Consider the following 20,480-nt stretch of genomic DNA (forward strand, 5'->3'; position numbering starts at 1 on the left):
CTCTGTTACAAAGGCAAGAGAAAGAAAAGTAGATTTGCCATGTATCTTTATGAAGATAGGAAGAGCAGAATGTTGCCAGGACATTTGTAGCTGAAGCATTATAAATGGAGGAATGGATGTGAAGCCTGGTCAGAGACCTAATGGATTAATATAAAATCAAGATGTCTGTGTTATTCCACTTGTCTGTGTGTTATATGAAAGGGATGATCAGACAGTGGTTGCTTCCCTTCTGTGTGACACCCTGAGAGTTTTGGGAGTTTTGTAGCACATCCCCTTCTGAGCTAGTTATTACAAAGCAGAATCTATATCCCAGGAAAATACAGAAGTTTTTAATTTTTCCACAAAAAACAGGGTCTCAAAGGGCTGGTAGCTGGACTTGTGCCTCATGCTTTGTCTGAAACCCTCCTTTTAACAGGATTAGTTCAAAAAGTGATTCACCAAGTTGGAAAGCCCGATTAAGAGCTGCTGCTATGATCTCAAGCTTACACATCCTGGCAGTCAAAGAAAAGACACAGATGTGACACTCAAGTGCCCAGGATAAACACAGCCCTTTTCAAAACAGCAATCTTCTGCTGGAATTCGCAAGAGTTTGTTTAAATCCTGTTTAAGTAGACTCAGTCCAGAGCTAGTGCTTGGGACAAAGTCTCCTTGTCTAAGACAGTCTTTTCTCTTGTGCGCAGTCAATAAGAAGTACAGACATCGTTAGGACATTAGACATCTCTGATGAGATGTGACTGGTTACATTGTGTGAGGCAGACAGTCGTGACTGCCCTTTTCAAAAAGTCTTTTCACGGCTCTGAGTGACCACCCCCCGGTGCCAGCAGCTCACTGCGAGCCTTCTGCAGCTCAGCAATTGAATAAACCAACCTGCCTCATATCCTCCAGCTCCTACAGCTCATAGCACAGCAAAAGGGTGGCTGGGGACTACTAGAACATGTCATGTCGTGGGACATTGGACTCTGCTACTGACTAATGGTCTTTTTTACACAGAAGCTGGTACTCTACTTTGACACACACTGCATTTTTCACTGTAAACCTGCCCTATTTGTTGCTGCTTAGTCACTGCAGATGAATCTATCGAAAGCTTAGCAGTGTTTTTGGATATTTTTTCACTTTGGGGTATTTAGTCCAGGTGTTGCTAAAAGCTTGTTGTGCAGTGGGTTGGAGGCTTTCTCTACAATAGCCTGTAGATTTTAACAACTGAAGCTGTCACCTTTTTTTTCCCCATGAGCATAGTTGGAACAGATCTCAGGTCATGATAACTGCTCATCCAAAAAATTTTCCCATGGTTCAGTTAGTGCAAAACCAGAACTCAGCATCTGAACTATTCCTGTATTTTGGGTAACATTTTCCAATATTATTTAACAAGCTGTTGTAAATCAGTTATAGTTTGCTAGTTTTTTTTTTTCCAGATCTTTGCTTCTTATTGAGGTCTAGTTTCCACAATCAATCTCCTTTCTCTTCAGCTGCTATAGTGTACATCACCAGCTATAGTCTCCTACAATAGCTTACCAGTTTGGGGGTTTTCTCCAATCATTGTTCCTTATTGTACTATTTTCCTGTTAGAATCCATTTAATGAACCTTCACATCCAACCGGCACCTCAGCCCTGAATCACTAGCCTTTTTACAGTGACACTGTCATGAATTATTGTTTTAAGGTTGTTTTCTTAAAATCAAACTAATTCTGCAGCCTGTAAACCACCTCAGGAAGTAGCTACCCTTTATGCTGCCCTGTGACACAATACACCCTAGTAAAGCTTCCAAGAGCAGGGGGAAGAAGCCTGGGCAAAGATAACGTGGGACCTTTGTTAAACTGAGTGTTTCTGCATCCATCTTATTCCAGGCAAAAAGTCTGATAATCCACAATACTGTAGCTTTCATGTGCTGGGGCACAATGCCAGTGTTGCAACTGCTGCAGAAGGTAGGAACAAAGAGGGAAGATAAGGAGTGGTGCTGTTGGGGGAAAAGGAGGAGTGAAGGAAAAAAAATCTTTTGCATTCATGGAATGATTGTGACACAATCATAATAATTCAGAAATAATTATATTTGTTATCAGTCAACATAATTTCCTGCAGTTCTACACACAACGTCATTTTCCTTTTCCAGTAGTCAGGCTGAACAAACGGTTCTGTTCATGTTATTATTTCAGTTTGAAGCAAGTAATGTTAGTTGAACTAATAGTTTAAACACAAGGATATCACTTAGAAATGCCTGAAGATTGGTATTTAGCTTATTGTTTCCTAATATGATGCAATCATATTTTTTCATTCTCGCTTTCTTCCCTTGTGTTTTGCTGAAAAATGCCATGGTGCTGTGGTATTTTAAGGACAAACACTGCAATATGGTTAAAGTCTAACTCTGAGTTTAAGTTATTATCTAGAGCCCATTACTGTAGTATTGGAGTGCCTAACAGAAACTATTTAGTAGTTGAAAGAAAAACAACACAAAACCAGTATCATGCTGTTTATTTTAATGCTGTAGGGTAGAATTCTGTGTATGACATATTTAAAATGACTTATGGATTTTAACTTATCATTTAGGAGAGAGGATGCAGACCCCTTGCTGGGGTGTGACTTTCTTCCACCAAACAAATCTGTGCCTCCCCAGAGGGCCTGGTATGTCCTTGGAGAGGAAGGTCACGTTACCTTCAGCTTTTCTTAGACTGGATAAAGAGGCCAGCTTTAGCTTGGGCCATTCATTTCTCAGGACTTCTGCCATAGGATATGGAGCCTGTTCCCTCCCTCAGCAGGCAGTCTTCAAATGAGGCTTTTGAGGTCTACGAGACTTTTGAGGTGCTCTGGAATATTTCTTTCTTGCTAGATGTCATGAACTTGCACTAAGAGAGGCTCACATAAACAAAGAAGAAACTTTGCACCATTTATTCTGTTGCTAAAATCTATAAGGCAGTACACCAAGCTAAAAGAGAGTCCTGCTGGACAGGAGCATACAGCTCATTAATATAACTGGATTAGAATTTGGTCCTTTATGCTTGCTATAGCTGCTTTCCAGTCAGCTTTTATTGTTGCTGAAATATTTTGCATTGTTATGTGAAATGATTAATATATAAACATGAGAGAAACAAAGACGGATGCTAGAGGATCTCTAGTGGGAACTGAGTACAGGAAAATGAGTGCTGGAAAACACACATAAATAAGAACAGGCTTATTTACAACAGCTATAAAAAGAGGGAAACCAGTTCCAGCTTTTTTGTTACTTTCCTCTCTAATATGGGTCAAATAAGGAATTTACACATATGCATCTCCAATTTGGCTTTCCATATGCAGGAGAGAGAAGTATGCAGCCTTTTTTTGCTGAGACATTATGCATAGGAGGTACAAGAAGTGTGATACAAGGATCTTTGCTGGATATAGATTCATACAACATCTTTTATTAGAGATGTAGGAGCAGAAGAGTAGCCTGCTGATTGCATTCACAGGTTTTATTAAATTAGGAAAATCGGAATCTCAAGAGGATAAAGAGTGACAAAATAAGATTCAACTTGGCAAAAGTCATATGGGATATTTTTACAAAAAAAGTAAAATCCTTAATTTAAGGTAAAATCCATCACAGTTTTAAGGAGGTTAGAGGTCTATATGTTTTTAAAGTATGACCTTTAAATTTATGTTACTTTGGACACTTGGCATCTCTAGGAAGCCATTCAACTACACCGGTGATTTTTAAGACTGCAGTCTTCTTTAAAAATTCTTCTATGAAGGCTTGGAGTAGTGTGTAAGAATTTTCTGTTCCAGCCAGATTCTTTCCCTTTAGTCTCATTTCAAAGTCACATTGATGAGAACAAAGGAAGTTTCTCAAGCAAGAAGTACTGAAAACAAGCTAATGAGAGGGCTTTCTATTAGCTAAATTGGCAGCTTCTTTACAGGGATGAAGCTGCTTCTATGAAACAGACTCAATAGTATCCCTTACTAGATATTATTTCTTTAGTAATTGTCATTACACAAATATAGATATATAAAGTGTAAGAAACATCTAAGGATGCCTAAATATATATCCATAGTTATGGATAAATTTCAAAAGTTTATGTTGTTTGACTGGAGGAACTGTGGAACTACCTAAAATTTATACACGAATTACAGGCTTTTAATATTTTATCAATCAATTCCACTTAGAGGCTGATTTACAGACAGTCTCAGTACCCCATAGCTCCAGCTGAACACAGTAGGACCTGGAGATCTCCACAAATCAGACACCTTCCTCCTCCAGTTTGGAAAATGGTGTGTACCAAGTGACCACTAATGCTGCCGAACTCAGGCAGAAGAGGATGTATGTGAGTAGTGTGTAACCAGCCAGTGGTGGAAACACCACTATGGACATGGCTGAAATAAAACCCTTGGGAGGACTGAAAAGGCATTGGGTGTCCATATGAACAGGAACAACATATAAAGTTTTGCAGCCTTACTACCAAAGAGTTACAAGGGTAAAGAAGCCTCATGTTTTAGAGCTGAAGTTGTTGATCTGTGTGTATCAGTATAGATTGTTGTCTCTATTATAATACAGTCAGCAGTTGAACAAGGTCATCAGTGTTTTTGTCTTAATATCCTTGTGTTTATCAGAAACAGATCCATGCATGAAGCAGTGCTCTCCCCCAGAGTGATAAGGCATGTTCCTGTGAATGCTGGATTGCTCTCTTTTCCACGTTGCTCTTGGAATATTTTTACCTAGAAGATGGAGAATGGGATGACCATACACAGAGGATGATGAGTTGTGATGAATATGAATACTTTCCTAATCTGTTTGCTCAGTACTACTGTAAATAAAACTGTTAATAAGTAAAGATTTAGGTAGCTTAATAAGCATCAAACAATATATCTCTATATATCTTTCTTCACAAAATTTTTAAGGGTTTATATACCTCCCATGACTGTCCATTGTTTCCATCTTATACCATATTATGGATTGCCCTGCAATCAGCTGGTAGCCAGAGCTGCCACTGGCACTCACTTTAAATTATCTCCTCCACGTGGAGACAAGAACATATGTACTGACTTAGTGGCCCATGCACTCAGACTGGATCAACAAGGCCCTTCTTTTCTCAGCTTAACAGCCCAATGCATTTGCCTTTCTGTTGCATTTCAAGGATCACGCTGAGGTGGCAGGTGGAGGGCAGCAGCTCTTACCAAGCTGAATGGTTATTCCTGGAGGCACTGAAGGGACACTCAGGCTCCAGGAGGAGCCCTTCCACTGTCTGAATGAAAAGGGGCTTTTATTGCCTTTTTCAGCACTGGGAAAAGACTAGATGCAGCTTAAGAAATCCACAGTGAAAGGACCTTAGATGGCTTGGAAAATAGACAGGTCAGGTTCTTTAACATAATGGTGAAATTCTTCCTGATGGATGCTGCGCTTTCTGCCATACTCTGCTCATGTCAGCCATGAGCAGCAGCAGCATCACAGGGAGGCAGGACCACAGGCACAGGACTGGCTCCCTGCGGTGACATGGCCATAACACTCAGAAAGTTTACATCATCTAACTTTCTAATAGGCCATTTTTGTTTTATTTATAACCAGTATAACTTACACACCCTGTATTTACCTCTGAACTCTTTACCTCTCTTCCAAAGCCACTTGTGGGTTTCAGATGGAGCAATGGACAACTAGGAGCCAAGATAAAAGCCTGAGAGGTGGAATAATCACTTGAATGGAGATAGAAGACCCTGCAGATAGATGAGTGGATCTACAGAACTTTAAAGAAGTAACTTAGAATTAAATTCTCCTTTTGGCTCTGAACCCTTTGGAAAGATATGATACAGTACACCTGTAGTTTTGAGATAGATGCAGGAGAATTTAAAACTCACTAAGTGAGAGGTTAAAGACAGTGCAGGTGCAGCAGTAATGGCTAAGAGTCTAGAAACCTGAAGGGAAGCAACCTGACTGGATTTTAGGAAAAACTGAAGAATTCTAAGGCAATGAAATACGTGTTCTTAAATAAGGATTGATAAGCTCACTAAAGACTCGTCTTTGATATATGGGCACTGTATCCTAACAATTGTTCCCTTTCATTGTTGATAATTTAAAATTATTTTTTAATGTACCTTCCAGTAGCATGCAAATGATGTAGTCTTGAATGCAGTTGTATTATAAAACAAAGCAAGGACCATCTGAACTAAAATTAATGCGCAGTATTAAATCAGGTACTTAATCACTCATTTTAGTTTGATTTACTGGAGCTATTGTGTTCTTGTTATATATTACTGAAAAAAGTTTAACAATACACAACATCTCTCTGAATATCATTATATTTAGATGCGCTTTAGGAGGCAATTAGATAATTCTGATTCTTGAAAACCCAATAGCACTATTAGACTTGCATATTAAAACACCCCCTTCTCCTCTCAAACTTAAATACACCCATACTCTGCCCTATCAAGTAGCAAGTGGTGCATTAGTTTCCCATGTAAAAGGTTTTTAAAAGCACAAGTGAAATTAATTTCAGCTGTATACAGCTGTTTTTAAAAAAAATGCTAAAATACTTTTTACTAGGAGACTTTAAAAAATCTGTCTGTGAAGGGGGTTGATACATTTTGTGTATGCTACTGCTCTATCTTCATTTGGAGATAAATTATCACATTATTCTCTTTGCTCTCCCACTTGCAAATTAAGTTGTCATTCAAGAGCTCATAAAGAGCCAAGTTGCACAATCCATAAGAACAAATAAAGCAGCTATTCTTTTTTTTGTTTTGTTTTAATGCTGTCTTTTATACCTATGATTTTGTGATTTTTTTTTCCCTTTAGTCTTTGTATATGACTTTATATTGGAAAGATGTTTATAATTTTTTTTTCTAATAGCTGGACATAATTTAAGTGCTATTTATAGTAAATACATTTCTCCAGAAAAGACCCAAAATATTTTCTAAGAGCATACTTAAAAAAAAACCCCACATTTTTTCTGGAAAGAAAATTTTGACTTCTGTTCATTTTCTCAGAAGAATGTGAGTTCCAGAAGAAAAAAGAAATATGAAAATTGCTTTTCCAAATTAGTACATGAAGAAAGTATCCAAAGCCCTTTGATGTACATTGTTTTTACGTCACTCAACCCTGATATTTGAAGTCCAAACAAAATGAATATTTTCAAAATAATGATACTATGCAATATGCAAAATTATTTTTAGTGATTTTTTTTTCTATAAAACTTGGAGCTAGGAATTTGCATGAAAACTCAGTAGCAGTCCCTAAGAAACTGTTCTGGATGTTTCTGCATTAGCAAGTCACATTTGGCAGTTACCTCTTGAATAATATCAATTAAATTTTTTTTCTATTTAAGAAGTTCTTAGAAACCTTCACCTTTTCAGTGGAATTTATATTTCATCAAGTAGACCTGAGGAAAGGTTAAACTCAAAGAACCTGGGAAAGATCTTTCTCCAAGGTTTCTGCTCTCTGCTGAAGCTAAATTTCACAAGACCAATTTTGCTGGAATTCAGTGAATACAAGTAGAGCAGTGTTACAGTTCTGTATTTCTCCTGAGTTAAACAAGGTTTGGAAACCAAGGCAGATATAAAGTAGTACATCGCACTTAGGATGTTGGTGCTAGATGGAGGCTGTGGTCTTGCTTCCTCACTGCTCATTGAAAACAGGGTCTGTGGAACTTGCAGTGCTAACTTTGCATGAAATGAGAACAAAACATAGGCAAAAGTGACCCACTGTTTCTATTCTCAGCGAGTGAATGTATTTTAGGAACAGTTTAAACCATTTTAATTTAATTGAGTGTGAGTGGTAGTATCTCAAAATGTTGTCTAGATCACTTCCAGTCTTACCTCTACAGTGACAGGGAGAAAAGCACCTGAGACTTGGTAGCCTGCCATTGTGCTGCCCATCAGCAACGAGTGCTGGGCTGTCTTCCTTAGCTCAAATGGTGTCAAATGTGCCTCATCAACTGTTTCTGGAAAAGGTGCTTTCTTCCATGGAGACACTAGACAGGACCTGAATTTTGACTTTATGATTAATGTTTTATTTTTGGTGCCTGCTGTTCTGACCTTCCTACAGCCTTCTGATTTGCCATAGTGCCTGTCTCTCAAGTACACACCTCTTCCTTCTCCCTTGACTAATGTTTTTCACAGTCATGGAATTGCGTAGATGTTTTCCTAGTTGGGCTGGCCACAAATGCCTGAGGCTAGAAATGCTGACTTTAGCAAAATTGTGCTTAAAAAAATCACTTGGAAGAAACACACCAACCTGTTATCCCGTCTTACAAGCCTACATAGAGGCTCAGCCTGCATACCTAATCAAGTGCTTTGAAATCCCTTTTTCATCAACTGCAATAGCTGGTGGGAAATGATGTCTGGTTAGAGCCAAAACTTTCTCTATGCAGGCTAATTGAGTGAGGAAGTAAGGAGAGAAAAGCTGCAGACTTGCTTTTGCCTTGCTGAGACACGGCCCTGGCAGCAGTGGTGGCATCCCCTAGGTGCCAGGAAGGCACAGGCTGGGTCTCTCCTGGGCTGCAGACTCTCCTGGTCTGCTCCCTGGGGCAGCATATTGAGCACCTCACTTCACACACAGGACATATTGAAAAGACATGGAGGGATCTGTAGCTTGTTCTGTTTTTCTTGGTGCTGCGTAGAGGTTTAAGTCCTTATCTGTGATCACAAAAGATCCCATGTGGCTTCATCATTTGTAATTTTTGTTCCCAAAGGAGTGCAGGGTCAAACAGCTGGAATGAGTGAACAGATCCTGGTATCTAGGAACAGCAGATGTTGAATACATGAACACATCTCATTTTGGAGATCTAGGCTTACTCTTTAAGAATATTTAGATATTTAGATTTGTAATATTGAAAAGGTACACTATGTGAGTATTCTACACATCAAGACTAATATCCTCTTGCCATCAGGCAAATGGATCTTTTGCAGGGTGAAGTCTGACCATAATTTATCTGGGCAAAGTAGCCTGACTACCTATAGACCTCAGTGTCTTCATACAACTGATCAGGAACTTCAACCATATCTAACAGATTGGAAAACTACGAGGATAGAAAGCAGGATATCTGCAATAGAGCTGATAAAGGAACTGACACCTCAGGCACCCATTTGAACATCACATTCCCCATATGTGTTCTCTGACTCCTGAGGAAGACTGTGTAACTAAATTCTCTGTCTGACTTAAAGAAAATAAATCAGTCAAGAGTATTATTCATAAGATTAATCAAGTTATGTAGCATTTTCTCCTGTGAAAAGCTTGTAACAGTGCCTTTTTTTATTTATTTCACTATACAAAAATAAACTGACAGAGAGTGTCTGCTAGTGGACTAGTCTGCAACAGCACTAAGTGCTAAAACATACAAGTTTGCATTGTAATAAAATTGTTCTGCAAGGTCTTGACTCTGACCTTATGTTTACTTGTATCAAAATTGTTCAAAAAAAGAGGTGGAAGAAACCAGCCAAGTCCCATCTAAAATTATCAATGGAACCAGAACCACTTAGTGTATATCCTAGTAAACGTCTATAAATAGAACTTGGAGGAGATGTGGAAGATTTGCAGATCCTGTAATTTTCCAGCTGCAGCAGACGAGTGGCAGCTGACTCTGGTGGCTGCAGTGCAAGCAGGAAGACTCCCAGCTGTCTGAGGGAGATCTACAAGCAACTTGCAAGGTACTTCAATACTTGGAAATTGCCTATCTTTCAAAAGCTTTTTGTTGTATCAAAATAAATGTCAGGGAATACATGCCTGGCAACATTCTCCTGTTTATCAAGTGAAACCTCTAAAGAATCTCTTGAGCCTCTGTTTGCCAAGTGCACAAATCATCAGCCTGTTCTTGGACATGCTTACCAGAGTTAGTGGATATTACTTGTACTAGAAGTATCTGAAGGATCAGGACCTGTGAATTATTGTTTTTACTGCAATCCCTAGGGGCACTACATGGGAATTAGAATACAAGGCATTGAACGAGGCACTTAAACATGTAGAAAAGATGTTATGAAAATCTGCACTTTGAAGTAGACAGCAGTGTGTACCAAGGAAATAGAGGAGGCATTAAAGGAGTGTTAAAGTGGTCAGAGTTTTAATACCACCAATATTTCATAAAGACATACTTATTAAAAACAATGTCATAGGAATGATATACATATTGGTTGAAAACTTATGTGCCTGGCAAAATATATATGTGATAATTTCTCTGTGGTTTAGGTGTGGAGGTTGGGTTTCCATGTGCTGGGACATCACAGATGCCTACAAATTGTGTCTCACATCTAAGTTGTTTATAATGTGATTGCAAGCAGCGAATGTATTGTTTCAACATGGTTAATGTTTATGAGCTGCATTTCAGTTTATAGGTACACACAGATTGCCTGGAAAAGTACCAGGCCATTCCATTTTTAAGCAGTGATGAAGAAAGATGGAAGTTTACATACTCCCTTACAGAGTAAAATCACACAAGGGAACAAAATAAGCCCAAGAAGAGTACAGTTGCTTGGATCTGAAGTTTCTATGAATTACCTCATACCCTTCTGCTGTCTCTGAGGTTATGAGATTACAAATAGAGTAATTTCCGACCAAGAAAGGAAGAACAAAAAGGCTGGGAATCCATGAGAAATCAAGACTGCGATGCTATAGATTCTCAGCATAGACTTGCAAAAAGACCTTTATCAAAAGCTTTCCTTTGGCTACTATTAAGTGTTTTTCTCGGGCCAGTTCTCATAAGCCCTCAAAAGAAACTTAATACACCCAAGGATAGCTCAGCTATTGCTTTGGGGGCATAAAATAAGCAGGATGGGTTCTGCTGCGGTGTGAGAAACAAAAAAGGTTTAATAAAAGGCAAAATAACAAACAGAAAAACTCGAGCCAGGTGCAGAGGTCTGCTCCTGGTAAAACCACTTCACAAAAGCCCCTCTTTTGTTCTGTTCTTTTCTATCTGATGGTTCAGGCGGGACTTTTTGGCTTCTATCCAATTAGATGTTCTCTAGTGTTCGGTGAAGTCCCTGAGGTCCTATAAGGTGGCTTTTCACCTAATCGTTGAGAGAAACTTCTGGGCTTCTTTCCTTTTTTAGGGGACAAAGGTTAGTTTTGCCACTCTGTCATTAGGGGGCACATTCCTACAGGCTACCACCAGAACCTTTAACGAAGTCCAGCTGGTTTCTGTACTGCTTTTGGCTCCATGACCCATGTGTGCACTCTGGAGAGAAGGGGCTCATGCAGGGTAAATGGATTTAATGTTGCTTCAAGCCACATTAACTGTACTCAACATTTATAGCATATGTTTCCCAGGTTTCCCAGTGGAAAATATCATTGAGACCTGCTGCTCCTTAGTTCTTTGTACACCTTCTACTATGCTTCCTCTTTCACTATGACCTACAAACCATCTGAAAGTTTTAGAGGAGAGGGATGTGCAAAGGGGAGAGGTAACATTAGATATTGCTTTCTTGGCTTAATTTTTCCCCCACTTCATTAGAAAATGGACAGAAAAATGGACACACTAATTGTAAAAGTATCAAACAATAAATACCCTTTGTGGTTCACAGTAGAAAATAGGAAAGAATATTATTAAAACTTTATATTTATAGACAAAATTATTTAAAAAAATATTTTTACCTGCCATTTTCCTTCAATATCTGCAAACTTCGTCTCAAGAAATTATTTACAGAAATACTCAGGTAAGCAGCAGTGCATCAGTAGAACAGGCATGCGCAGTTTACTGCAGCTATGTGTTTATAGAAGAAAAGAGTCACTGAATGGACCTTTCACTGAAGCCTCCAGATCCTCTCAGGTTCCCCACCAGTGGGATGTGTGGTTGGGTATTCTGTGCACAACTGTCCCTGAACAGTGAGAGGTGCATCACTTAAGCTGCCAGCCGGGGTGTGTGTTTTTACCTGCTCAGCTGTAGCAGTTAAGAGCTTGGCTTGCCAGGGATGGCACAGAAAGGAGGTGTGCTGGGGAAAGAGCAGGACATCCCTGTTAAAAGCTGTGTATCTAATTTCTCATGCAGTGTTGTTTTCACTCATTTTCCTGTTCTTCAGCACTTAATGATTTTTCTGTCATCAATGGAGTTTTAATTGAGGGGGATTAGGGGTGGATTAAAGGATCTCATCAGAGCTCAAACTGCCTGCATCCACTTCCTGTTGAGTCCTCTCAACAGAAGAGCTATTGACATTAGAAAAGTGAAAAATACTTAAGTCAGTGACACAGTGAGGCAGAACTCAATTGAACTATAACCAAGGAGTTACAAGTATAAAGGCAAGCGTGTCATAAAATCTTGGAGATCAGAGAAGGACATGGTTTACGTCATTTTGCCCACTTCTGGATTTCACCTGGCTATATGCAAGAGGGGCTTAAACTTTGGCAGACACAAAGACATCACCTCAACTCCTTTCTCAAATGCTTATGGATTTTTTAACGAAAAACACTTTCCAGCATATAGATGAATCAATATTAAAAATGTTGTAAAATTCACCACACAAAACCCCAACGGATTTACATTTCATTCTATATTTACATTGGATTTAGAATAAAACTACATTAGGAACATAAACCCTCTTTTTCTCCTTTTATACCAAGGAGAAGTAGGATATCGAGGTTATGCATTTATTTGGGTTAGTTCTCTTTTTACTTTTTTCTTGAAAATACTTTATCTTATCTAACCAGGAGAAAAGGGAGAGGGAATAGAGTCTCTGAAAATGAATCTATTGAGCACTTAACAAGACATGGCAGAAAATCCTGACCCAGGAAAGAAAAGAAAACACTCCTAGTGATTTCAGTGGGCAGAGTTTCATATATTTCTTCCCAAAGAGCAAAAGCTTAGTTCTGCTCTTCATGTTTCACTTTAATCACCAGGAGTTACACATGCAAATGCACAGCAAGACTGTAACTAGAACATTTAAGCATAATTATACAGCTCTGGGAACAATGACCACATCTCATCACAATTTTTTATCTTTTAGACACTAAGAAATCTTTTCAGTTACAAAAATTTCCTCTCAGATATGCACAGCAGGTCTCAGCTGTGATATGCTACTGACATCAATGGGATATAAGTATACAGTACTTAGATACACATATGCAAGTCAAAATTTGCCATGAGGTTCTGTGAGGATAATACTAGTGATGTTTTCCACATCTGTACTTGAAAGAAGCAGTGACATTTTAGTCTCTTGGAGTACGTTTTAGATACAATTCTAGTTATGACTCAGTTAAGACCTTCAAAGTTACACTCCAAAGGGGTCCAGAAAGCTCTAAACTAAAAATATTTTTAGAATGGAAATTCTTGTAAAATGTGCTACCTGTAAATCTTATGCAAAGCGTGACTTGGTGGGGCCATCTCCACTCCTCTGGGTTGTCTCTGCTCCCAGTAGCTTGCCTAACTAAAGTTGATTGAATATATCAGTATTTTGGTGAAGATTTTTTGGTGTGTTTTGTTTTATAATTGATTTATTATTTATTTAAACAGATGAAAACCTATCTGAGTAGTTCCTGTTTGCTTTTGTAGAATATTTTTTATCCATTATTCTACCACACCATTGTGAGTTGCAAAATAGTGAATCTGCAAAATAGTTCTGTAACAATTCAAACTCACTGCTACTATTTCTCATGAAAGAACTTGTCAGAAAAAAATCAGGGTTCCAGGTCCCCACCTGATTGCAGTTGGAATGTTGAGGAGCTTAGCTGCAAGGAAACTGGAAATTGCTGTTGGAGGACAGGACCCAATAGAAATGAGATGAAACACAGGTAGAAATTGGGTTAAAATACAGCTGGGAAAGGAAAACGCAAATTTATAGCAGCTTTTTCAAATTTCCACATCATAAAGAGTGCAAGTTCACTCTGGATGGTTGTTCTCAGCATTCAGAAAAAATATTAATGGAGAATACAGCTGCTAAAAATATAATCTCACATGCTACTCTGTATTTGCTAAACATAGCATGTCACATGTACTTGACTATAATGCATTTATTCATAATTTATGTTTGGGGTTTTTTTTGAAAATACCTGATTTTAAACCGGGGACTTGGAGTCCAGGATGTTGAAAACTAAATAGCATTGTGTAAATTAGGTTAAATTGTGAAAATGATGATTAGGATAATTCAAGAGTCAAATTCAGACACCTATTACATGCTGCTGAACTTCAAGTATAATTGTATCTGTCTCACATTGATACTAAAAATAGGAATATTGTAAATGAAGTGGAAGAAAAATTATGGCACAGAATCCCATGAGTTATAGACTTCAGAGCATCAGTCTAGTGGTCAGACATAACCTAACATGGCCAATAGATTCTCCTGAAGTGTTCCTTGCCATTACAAGGCAATTACTGAAAACAAGCAGGAGAAGAGAAGAGATTCTTTCAGCATTGTCGTTGTTAAATCCTGGCCACCAGCCAAGTCCCACACTTGCTCTCTCAGTCCCCCTACAATGGGATGAGGGAAAGAATTGGAAAAGCAAAAGCTGGAGAAAGTGTGGTTAAGATTAAGACAGTTTAACAGGTAAAGCAAAAGCTGCTCACAGGAAAGCAAAACAAGGCAGTCATTCACCCCTTCCCATGGGCAGGCAGGGCTGCAGCCATCTTCAGGAGAGCAGGGCCCTGTCACAAGTAGCAGTGTTTTGGGAAGAGAAATGCCACCACTTGAAACATTTCCCCTTTCTTGCTTCTTGCCCCAGCTGTGTATGCTGAGCATGGTGCAGTAGGATATGGAATATCCCTTGGGTCAGCTGTCCAGGCTGTGTTCCCTCCCAAACTCCTTGAGGCTCCGCAGCTTCCTCGCTGGTGGTGGTGATGGGGAAGGTCAGAAAAGGCCTTAACTCTGTGTCAGCACTGCTGAGCAGTACTAAAACACCTCTACACTATCAACACTGTTCAGCCCAAATCCAAAATATATCCTCATACCAGCTACTATGAAAAAAAAATACCTATCCTAGTCAAAACCAGCACAAGCATCTTCCACAAAAGAAGACAAATTAAAAACCTAAAACTCATTACAGGCTTTGAAGTTCTTTAAAACAAAGGTAATCAAGTATAAGACTGATTGAAAATGGTTAGTGTCTCTGCTACCGGTCTTTTCCTTTGAAAAATTGAGCTGTAATGCTGACCAGTTCTTTAAGATGCTGGTAAGCAATAGTTATCTGGTTGAACCAGCAGTTGCTGGTGAGAAATAAGACAAAGAGAAACATGTACACAAATCTCATCTTCTCCTTCATAAGGTTTTTTCTTTAACATTTTCAATTTACTAGTTGTATTGAAGTTTCATGGTTACAAACAGTCTAGTGCTTTTCATTTATACAGCTGACATATACTAAATTTACATTTATGTCTCAAGCAGCAAGAAGACATCACAGAAAAGAACTCCTGATTAATTTAATCTGCTTTTGGTTACATTTCTTTTCTTATTTGTGACCATTGTTCATACTTTCTGGAAACTGATTTTCTCAGATGCTGTGGGGTAACTATTTCAAAAATCCTGGGAATTTCCAGGTTTTGGTGTTGTTGGTTTTTTTTTTGTTTTGTTTTGTTTTTTTGTTTTTTTTTTTTTTTTTTGGTTTTTTTTTTTTTTTGTTTTTTTTACTAGCTCAGTCTTTTTAGCTTTAGTTCATTGACAGTAAGAGTCCAAGCTAAGCCTGTAAAGCTACCACTGTGAGCAGAAGGAAATTGCCTTCATGTATTTCCCTAAGAGATACAGAATTGCATGATTTAAAAGTGTGATAGAACACTTATAGGTGAATCTGACCACTGCAAGAGTAGAATAACAAGTAAGATGTAGTGGCAGAGCAGTTTTCGTATCCTCAGGTAAATGCCATATTTTCATAACATTTCATAGTTTGCAAAACTTGTTGAAATGTTGCAAGAAACAGAAAACCACAGTGAGAACTTTGAATAAATTAGATGATACGATTTAGATGTGCTTCAAAAAACCACCAGAATCTGTATATAAAGAGGCTTTGCGAATCAAGGCTTTGAAATAAGCTGGATTTGTAATAACAAGGTTTTATAAAGCATACAGTCTAGAGGAATGTACAGCTAAAATATTTCAAGGCTGAAGTTTTCCATAATAACAAAGAAAAGAAACATTTCCTCATTTGAATAATATTTAATTCTGTGTCCAAAGATACCAGATTGGCCAAAACTCTTCAGAGATGCAGGGAATTTGACATGATGACATAAGTCTTAGACTTCTAATAAAGCTTACTTTTCTTGAAGGAGCTACAGGACATCTGCCACCTTGGTAGGCACATTATTGAAGTTTTGGCACAGAGATGGAGACCATGCTGTTTGTGTTTTCCGTGAATAAAAAGACCTCTGTATCCAGATCCATTGAGACAATCAGATCTTGGCATGTATTCCTTGTTGTTCCCTCATAAAAAGGAATACCAGAAAATCAGGTCAACCTGCTTAGTCTAGTATCACCTTTTGTTTGGATAACTTCAGCTGGGGAAATACAATAGGGAAGGTGCAACGTATGAGACAAAGTCATGGCCTGAATGCACATTTTTACTAACTTTGAAAAGCTCCTAGGGAATTCACTGGAATCTATGTTAATCTAAAGTAGAAAGAGTTACTATAGTTACTAATACAATAGTTACTAAATATAATTCTCCCTATATAAAATGCACATTCTGGGATCATATAAGTTGAGAAGATAAAAGATCTTTAATTACGTTTGCCAAGGTAATAAATGATTGGCTCCCTTTTATTTTGTTCCACAGTAGACAGAATATGTGCATAACGCTCTAAATGTTTTTAACAATTCAGCATCAGCCAGGAGTATTAGAGTGCTTGTTCCTTCTTCTTTTATTTAAAGGTTGGCAGTAATTTTTCATGTCAAGGTCGTGATTGATGTGGGTTAACTTTCACTAAAAGTCTTTTGGAACATTTTGAGTAATGTTAAGAATTATGGCATGCAATACATCAAAATATTTTTCTAGACTTCCTGCATAAGTAAACAAACACAAGGGAAATGTGGAAGGCATTTATGGTATTTTGCAAGCAAGTTTCAAACTGCATGTTGCAGATTTATATGCTTCACAGCTTATGATGTGATGCATGTTGCATTTTATTAAAATACATTATGGGTGGGGAATAGATGGTGATGTACTACATTTGTGTCTTTGCCCATGTCAATTTGAAATGGAGATCAATTCACTAAGAAATGTATCCAAGCATGGATTATGTAACCTGTCCATCAAGTGTCAGTTTCCTGGGGAAATACTAATAGCAAGCCCTCAATCTTAGGCCAAATGTCAAGGCTGTAACGTCCAGCACTCTGGAGTATGGAACATGAGATTACAAAAACTGCCATTAACAGGCAAATGTTAAAGCTGCTGATCTTCAGCAGTCAAGAACTCAATAGCACAGAAAATCCCTCCAAGGCATAACTCCCAAAGATAAGTAAAGTAAGACAAGATGAGGTGAAGCAGAAATATATTTTCCAAAAAGAAAAAGAAAGAAGGATGTCTACTGTTGCTCCGTAACATAGGTTATAAAAAAGATAGGTCACTGGAGGTGTACATTTTGGAGCTCCTTTTTAGGCAGTCAGTGCCTTCTCCTTCACAGTCAATAGCAGCAGACCTTTATAAGAACCTGGGCAGTGGAAGACACCAGCCTTCTATCATCATGTTTAGGTGTCTCAGTGAGGTACTCATGAGGGATGTCTGGAATCCCTGTAGTCATTCCATCCAGAGGTGTCTGTCTTTCTATTTTGGACATACCAAGTCCCTAAGCAAAATTCTGAGATTAGAGACTTGTGAACGCAGCCTGTACTGCATTCACAAAGAAATAGGCTCTTGCTTTGAGTGAAGTAAGATTCTGAGAAGCCTATAAATGGCTGAGGAAAAGGTTCAGGAGGTGTTGTAAAACTATCAGTGTCAGGAAGTGTTGGAACTTTACACTAACACAATCTTTATTCCTCCACATTTTTCTTTCCACTTCAAACCCATGTTAGATACTCTCTAAGCATGAGGAATAAACTGTTCTCTGACAGAAGAAAGATGATGATTTTCTAAGACATTTGCATTAGGCAACTAGTTTAGATTAGAAATCCTATACTTTCATACCATTAGACTTTGGTGAGATGAGTCCTACATCTAATGCATATAGACAAACACTGGTGGCTAAAAAATACTTAAAGATATTTTCAGGTTCCAGGTAGGAGGTAATCATCTTGGGAGGACATGCTTCAGTATTTCTACACCCTCAAAATTACCTAAGTGACTTATGTCTTGGAAAACTGAATACCATTGGGAAGGTGACACAAAATGACTGCTAGTGCTTGAAACACTATATTGAATATTATATGTACCATCCTCTGCTGAGGTGCTCAGTGAAAGAGCTGTAACAATTGGCTGTCAGCAAGTATTTCCTGCTTTGCAAAAATTGAAGGATAGCATCTACCATAACTGCCAAAGTTCAGACTGTTATTTCAGTATAATTTTTACTTTTCCAATTATTCCTAATGTATTTTCAATGCTGTCTTGAAATTAATCAAACAGACAATGCCGAATAAGACATTAAGATACTTAACTGTATAGTATCCAAAAACGAGCAGAAACTTTTCTGCATTTCCATGTCTTGAAACACCAGTGGCCACAGAAAAAGATATAACCTTTCAACAAAGATTTTAATTGTTTCTAAATTGAAAGAAGACTAATACAGTGCTGGCAATTTATGAACCTTTTGTTCAACCAATATATAGCTGTGCATAAATCTTGGGAGACTGTATTATTTAGCTTGTTGTAGCTCTGTAAAAAAAGTATGAATAATAAAATATGCACTTCTGTTGTGTTTCCAGCAATCACATTGTTTTCTCTATTCCTACTTTTCTGAGCAATAAAAGAAAGTTTCAAGAGTTTTGTTCTAAGAATCCAAGCTAGAAATTATTTTTATGATCTGCTCCATTTGCATGCTGTCTCACATCTGACAGTCCACTATGAACAATTGAGAGACTTCTGCATAAATTGCAGTAAGCCTTATGGCAATTATTGCTATCTTTACTGATCCATGCAAAACCACTTCTTCTCTCATTCCAGAAAGTGCAAAGCCTCTTCTTTTTAGGGAGTTGTTGACCATATTACAGTTTTCAGCAATATAGCTGTGCAAGTAGAAGTTAACCAGGCCCCTGAGAGGCCTGGTTAATTAGAACTTTTGCTGCATAGCAGAAGTGAATGAATTGTGGGCAAGATTGTACATGTATATTTTTCCCAGAAAGGGCAATTTTGCTTTCTATTATAACACTATGAAAATAAGGTAATCTGTTATATGTGTTAAGACACTGCAAGGTCAGGCCATTAAAATAATGAACCATTTTAACGACGCTAATGCAAAAGTGAAGTAAACAAATAAGATGAGAGACAAATGGCAGGTATGATTTAGTTAAAAACAAAGATGCGATAGGACTGAAGTATTTGACTGAAGTATAAAGGCATATATATTTAAAAGACAGTCTTTATGCTCTGTTTTCTCAAGATGGCATCTTCGGCTCCTGTTATTTATCTTGTTCTGCCAAATTGAAGGTTTTGTGATACCAGCCTGTAAGAGGTTCTTCTGGTTTCTGTGTTTCAGTTGGTTTAGAAATGAAAAGTTAGCTTAGATCTTGTTTGACTTCTGCTCTGCACATCTACAAAGAGGGAGGAATAATGTTTTTCTAATAATATCTTCAGAGGCATGAAATGAATAAAGGAGCAGGTAGCCCTATCTTTATGAGACAGTTAGCAGGTTGTATCTTGATTTGTTGAAGGAATGTTCACTGTCATGGCTGAGAGCCATGCACAGAGCTATAATTCAGTCAATTAAAACCACATAAATAATGTTTAAATGATGCTTAAGAACATGCTCATTGACTTCTCTATATGTATATTGAACATATATATTTATATTAGCTGTTTATATTAGCTGTTTATAAGCCAGTATTCAGCCTGTGATAAATCCATGGGACAAAATAATCTCTAGATAATGAATAGTTTAATGTGCCAGATGCTAAATGTAGTTCTGGAAATGTGTCTCAAAACTGTCTTCTTCCACTTCTATAGCAGCCAATAGCATATCTATACAATTTCTGCAAACATATATTTTATTGTCTTCTGGTTTTAAATTCATGGCATAACTGCTGCTACATCAGCTCATTTGTAAAGCCCTGCCTCTCTCACAAATGCCTTAGTCTCTCAGAACAGATCACTGTCATACTGTAGCTAAGGCTCTTCAAGGATGGCCCATGGTCCAAAACCATGAGACATATAAGCCTAATGCATGAACAGGTAGGAGGTGACTGTGGCTTTCTAGCCTGCTCCCCTGCAAACAGACCTCTGCTTAAATGGGGAAACAATTGCAGGAATTGTGAGCTCAAGGCAGGATTTTGTATTTTGCTTGTTTAATTCTCCAGGACAGCTAGGAAATGGAATTGTAATTTTTAGGTTTTTGATTTGTATTGTCAAAAATCCATAGCTTTTTTGAGAATGAATTATTGCAGTGAAAGTAAGCAACATCTGCAAAATTTAATTAATTAAGGGAGTATCTCTTAAAATACGTACAATAATAACCACAGGACATCAATTATGATGGTGA

At 37.9% G+C, this 20,480-nt stretch overlaps 1 long non-coding RNA gene across 2 annotated transcripts in view; it reads left to right on the forward strand.

The window, feature by feature from the left end:
* Positions 1 to 9,525: 9,525 nt before the first annotated feature.
* The window catches only part of LOC121335153, a 64,379-nt gene continuing 53,424 nt past the window's right edge, over positions 9,526 to 20,480 (forward strand). For both annotated transcript variants that reach the window (XR_005952521.1, XR_005952520.1), the window contains exon 1: positions 9,526 to 9,597. This is a non-coding gene — a long non-coding RNA (uncharacterized LOC121335153). The remainder of the gene's footprint in view (positions 9,598 to 20,480) is intronic.

Source organism: Onychostruthus taczanowskii, unplaced genomic scaffold, assembly GCF_017590055.1.
Source record: "Onychostruthus taczanowskii isolate IOZ18803 unplaced genomic scaffold, ASM1759005v1 scaffold2, whole genome shotgun sequence".
In the NCBI taxonomy this organism is placed as follows: domain Eukaryota; kingdom Metazoa; phylum Chordata; class Aves; order Passeriformes; family Passeridae; genus Onychostruthus; species Onychostruthus taczanowskii.